Source organism: Ipomoea nil, unplaced genomic scaffold (genome assembly GCF_001879475.1).
Source record: "Ipomoea nil cultivar Tokyo-kokei standard unplaced genomic scaffold, Asagao_1.1 scaffold1101, whole genome shotgun sequence".
Lineage (NCBI taxonomy): Eukaryota > Viridiplantae > Streptophyta > Magnoliopsida > Solanales > Convolvulaceae > Ipomoea > Ipomoea nil.
The window spans coordinates 393,336-399,389 of record NW_017617529.1 but is presented as its reverse complement, the minus strand read 5'-3'; positions in this window follow the sequence as shown (position 1 = coordinate 399,389).

Here is a 6,054-nt window from a genome sequence, read left to right as displayed (position 1 = left end):
AAGTTTGAGGGTTTTCATCACACAACTTGTTGTATTGTCCATTAGCATGCAAAGACTCAATGAAAAGAGTCAAGGTTGTCTTGTCGTCTAGACCCTCAACTGCCTAGACCTATTTCAACCAGTGCCCTATGTAATTACGCAGGCTCCCTCCCTCCTTATGACGTACCCAATCTAGGTCCGAGAAGTACTTTTTGGGTTTCATGCTACCAACGAAATGCATTAGGAATCGGTCAGCCAATGCCTCAAAATTCATGACTAACCTCAGCGCTAGAGTCAAAAACCATCGTTGTGCGGAGATGGCTAGTGTATGGAAAAACGCTCGGCAAATCATTGGGTCTTCAGCCTCAACCACCTGCATTTTATCCTGGAAGCTGATCGGGTCATTGAATCCATCATATGATGGGTGTTCGGGTAACTTGAATTTTGTCGGGCCTTATAGGCTAGGATTTCTACTGAAAAATTATAAGAGGTCAATATGGCTTTAGCAGTCGACTTCTCCCTCCCTTCCAATTTCTTCCACAAATCATTAATTTCTTCTACTAAATCAGCCACGCCAGGCTGTACTTGCGCCCGCCTGGCTAGCATTTCTCCACTGCTCTCTAGGTCGTCTGCAACAACCTTTCACCTTCGCCTAGAGGCTACGCGCCTGTTTACATTCTCTCGTCCGATCTCTACCACAAAGTGATCCCTAGCCCCCCTCCTGGTCGAGTGGGCGAGCGATGCCCGACTCCACTGCCAAGTCGATCTAAAACTGACCAGGCAGGAATTGTAGGTCCTAACTGCGAGCGTGCCAACCGTGTTAGCCTAGCTCAGCCTGGCGTACGACCTTCTAACGGACAGAATTTTCATATCTATGAGAAGTGGTGCGCCCCTCTTACTCTAGAGGCATGGGCTGATTAGTTCATGGCTGACCCGTGGGGGGTGCCAAATCTCTTTCACGTTCATACATATCTAGCATGCGGGACATGACTTCGACGATAGTTGGGGCGGTGGGCACGACCGGTGGATTGGGAATTTTCACGAGTGCTTCGTTGGGTGGCGCGCCAAGGTTCACTATGTGAGTTGCCACCCGGTCACCGGAGTTAGGGCGGCTTAGTTGTTCTCTTAGATCACCGACGGAACCGCGACTGGCTACAACACGGGTACCGATGTTGCTAGAACGTCTACTTCGGCGGGTGCGAGCCATTTGTGAAGTTTGGAGACGGAGCTTTCTGCCTCATTCCCCCACAAACGACGCCAATGTTGGTTTTATGGCCACTGGCAACAGGGTAGCCGGTAGGCGGTCCAACATAACCGTAAAATAAGAGAAAAAGCTAAGAGAGAAAGTTGATAAAGTAATTGCACTAGAATTGAATTCAAAACCCTTTACAATGTGGCCCAGGGTGAATTTATACAAGATTTAGGTACTTTGGAAAGGAAAGAAAGAAGAAATTAACAAATTAGAACTTAGGAGAAGTTTCAAACTGTCATGCCTCTAGGGATGGGCACATTTCAGGTAAAACCCAAATTTTTGCGGGTTCGATCCGAAAAAATACATTCTGATTCGAATTCTACTCGATTCGGGTCCAACGCAATTAAACCTTCAATAATATGTAGTTATGTATTTTGGATTTCAAATTTTAAGTTTGGATTCGACCCGATACTCGAAAATATATGGGTAGTATATAAATAATAGTAAGGGACTTAGGGTTTCAGACTACAGACTGTGTTTATCCCTCCGCCTCCTTTGTCTCGCTACTTCCCCTCTATCTTCTTTCTCTCTCTCGAGACTTCCCATTTGTCTCTCAGATCTCACTCATCTCATTATCTCATCCCTCACTCTCTCCGTCTCTCACCTTCTCCGGTCTCCACCGCTCAAAGCTTTAGACTCCGCCTCTCACCTTTCATACCCTCTCTGCCTCTCCCTTGGACTGCGACTCGTACTGCTCCAGACCTCTCGAGTCTAACCTTCGGGGCTAAGCACAACATAGATCTAGGGAGATGGGCTTAGACTCCTCCACTTCTCCGATGACTTGTGGTCGGCTACTCTCCTTCGAGGCAAAGGCCAAAGCCGTTAACACTCTAACATGTAGTTTATTAGCTTTTTTGTTTTTTTTTTTCTAGAAATATATGTTTTAACCGTGTTTGAAAATTAGCTTTTTTGTTTTTTTTTTTCTAGAAATATATGTTTTAACCGTGTTTGAAAATTTTTCTCAAGAGTCTCAGGCTCTCAGTCTCTCACACTCGAATCTCGCCTTCGCTCAATCACTCCCGGTAAGTCCCCTCTGACCTCTAAGTATCTGGCTCTCTACAGATCCGGGAAGACCTCCATTGAGGCTTCAAGTTTGTAGACTTCTCAAGTAACCGTCTTTGGCCATGACAATATAATATGAGAAAAATGTATTTTACTGTTATTTTTGTTTGTTTTTTTATTTTTTAGTTTTTTCTCAGAGAATTAAAATTTAAGACTTTACAAAGTTTTTGGAAAATTTTCCTTTTGTATTAATTTAACTAATATGTATTTTAGAAATTTGTAGTTGGTCTTATAATTTTTTATTTATAAATTTTTATTAGTTTTGTTTTTTTTTTCTCCGAAATTTAAAATTAACTATAATTTGTTTTAGGAACTTAAAAATATGAAGTGTTTCTAGTTTTTAAAGTAGACTATATGGTTCAAGCTACTAGTAATTTTACATTGGATGGTTTTGTTGATGTGTAATTATGCCCATTTTTTGTATACTCTGTTAGTCTCAAAAGCAATGCTACAAAACTCAAGTTTTATGTAGTACTAATTTTAACTCTTTGTTCACTTCCAGAGTTTCAATCAACAAGTTGTAACTCTTCTTGAGACTATTGAGATGTCCATAGTCCATACTTGCATTAGTTTTAGATTAGCCTACAAGGTAAGGGTCATCTATCCATGCTCCATTATAGCATTACTGAATTGAGTTATCTGTGTGTGTGAAAATGTGATTGTGTGTGTGTGTGTGTGTATGAGATTATATGTGAATATATATAGTGTTAAAGTCTTAAATTTTGCAACCAAAAAAAAAAAAAAAAAAACTTATATTTGTTTGAATTTTATGAATTTATGAATATACTGTGAATTGTTATGAATTTATGAATATACTGTTAATTGTTAATTTATGAGTTTTTATTATATGCCTTATGAGTTTTTGAGTTTACATGCTTTTAGGGGGGGTGTTTGGTTGGATGGAAAATATTTTCCTAAAAGTGATGGAAAATGATATTTTATGTTGTTTGGTTTGATGGAAAACATTTTCCATTGGAAAAAATTTTCCTTAAGAATGAGGAAAACAAATTCCTAGCTCATCCTAGGTATTTTTGTTTTCCATGGAAAAGGTCTTCCAAGGAAAATTAATATGACAATTTTACCCTCACCATTCTTTATTAATAACTCTTATTTTATTATTATATTATTATTGTGTAGGGTTATATTTGTCATTATACTCATTATTCCTTACCATTCCAAACTCAACCAAAAAATGAAATTTATATTCCAATTAATTTCTTTTCCACCAACCAAACAATGAAATCTATTTTCTTTGAATTTATTTTCCATGGAATTTCAATTCCATTTCCCTTCAAATATCTTTTTCAATAATGATATTTTTTTCTTTTATCAATTCTATGTATGCTACGATACTTTTATAAGTTTCTCCTTAGAATCTTAGAATGCATATTTGAAATGGTAATTTTATATGCTTTTATCTCTTTGATAGTCTAATGTTTTCGTTTACTAATTGGCTAAGTGCTATATCAATAATGAAGTAACTTCCATGCATTATATTAAACTTTCAACTTGTGCTTTTAACTTGTATCAAGTATCTAATCTAATCTAAAAACATAATAAGTGTGAATGAATGTTATACTCTTCATATATATCCATTTTTCCATTAAGTTTTTGATACATTATGCTATAAAAGTTGTACTATACAATATTTTGGACAAATATACCCCTACCGTAATAACTTTCGTTATCTTTTCCACTATTGTTACTATGCACATGCATCTACCATATATTTTCTTATCTTCTTCTTCTTCTTCTTCAATAATAATAATAATAATAATAATAATAATAATAATAATAATAATAATAATAATATACACATTATATATTGGAGTTATATGTTAGTTATTTCCTAAAATTAAATATAAATATCAAATTTATAAAAATATTTTACATTATTATTATTATTTACAATAATTTAAACATCTAAAATCTAAATAAATTTTAATAGGCACCTATGTTTTGCGCATCACGCATAAAAAATACTAGTCATAGCATAATTAGCATTATTGGAATTCATATATGAATTTTCACAATAAACTATCTTTATTATTGTTTGTTCCAGGGGGTTCTAATTAGCCGACAAACGAAAAGCAGTCTACTAGTAGATCACTGGATCAATATTTGCTTAGGGGAGCTAACTAAATCCAATACAGAACACTAGTTTTTCCCTCAATTTGATTTCACTATGCTTTGTTTTAGTACTTTAGTTTGTCTTTTTTTGTAATTGTAAATTTGTAATTAACTATGTAAGGTATTTTACCCTTTTGGATTGTTGTGTAAAATATTGTATTTATTGTTTTGCATAATTTATTTTTTTAGATTGGTTTTAAAATTTTGGGTTTGCTTCTAGAATTTTCTTGCTTAAGATTTAAAATTGCAAAGTTTTTGGAACAATGTTACAATTTCGGGTTTGTTACACACTTACACCCGACCAGACCTAAACCCTACCCGAAACATCCGAACCCGAAAATACCCTAAGATTTTCAATTCGGTTTCGGACTTTAAAATAGAAGACCCGAAGTATTTTGGGTGACCATTATTGGCGTGGGTCAAACCTGACCCTAACCCGTGCTCACCCCTACATGCCTCTTTCCTAATTTAAAAAAAAAAAAAAAAATCTCACGCCAAATTTGGAAGAGATCTTAAGAAGATCTCTCATAACTGTCGTACTGCACCTGATCAAGAATTCCCCTTAATTACCTTAACTGGTCGTTTAACCGGGCCGGATGAATGGGCCGCAAGCCTAAGTCAGGGGCTAAGGTACCGGATTCCTCGCTACTCTAGCGACATTGTGAACCCTAACCCCTCAACTACGTCATGAGTAGGTACCCTACTTAGGGGTTACTTCATCTTTTGAATCCTCATGGACTGCCTCCTCACTAACTTCGCACGATGGGTTCTTGAACTTGCTAAGATTTCATGATAAGACCTTGAACCTGCTCCAACTCCTTTTTGCACTGTATCCCAAGATGTCCCTTCATTGCATTATTGGCGCGGGTCGAACCTGACCCTGACCCGTGCCCACCGCTACATGCCTCTTTCCTAATTTTAAAAAAAGAAATCTCGCACCAAATTTAGAAGAGATCTTCCGCTCCTAATTTAAAAAAAAAAAAAAAAGAAATCTCGCGCCAAATTTGGAAGAGATATTCCGCTCCTAATTTAAAAAAAAAAAAAGAAACCTCGCGCCAAATTTGGAAGAGATCTTTGGAAGATCTCTCATAACTGTTGTACTGCACTGGATCAGGAATTCCCCCTGATTACCTTAACTAGTCGTTTAACCGGGCCGGATGAATGGGCCGCAAGCCTAAGCCAGGGGCTAAGGTACTGGATTCCTCCCTACTCTAGCGACATTGTGAACCCTAACCCCTCGACTACGTCATGAGTGGGTACCCTACTTAGGGGCTACTTCATCTTCTGAATCCTCAGGGATTGGCTTCGCACTGACTTCGCACGATGGGTTTTTGAACTTGCTAAGATTTCATGATAAGACCTTGAACCTGCTCCAACTCCTTTCTGCACTGTATCCCAAGAAGTCCCTTCGTTGCATTTAACATCCATAGCTGTATTTTCATCATCCTGGTGTTAGAGACCGTCTTTAACTTTCGTCTTCTTGGTACTGTGCGTCTGCGTTTAAGGAAATCTTAGTCTTCAAGACTACAACTAGTAGAAAGACAACTCATGCTCCCAGCTCAACTCTTTCCTCCAATGCTTCTTTGTATTCCTTTATATGACAACCAAATTTGGGATGAAATAAGTATGGA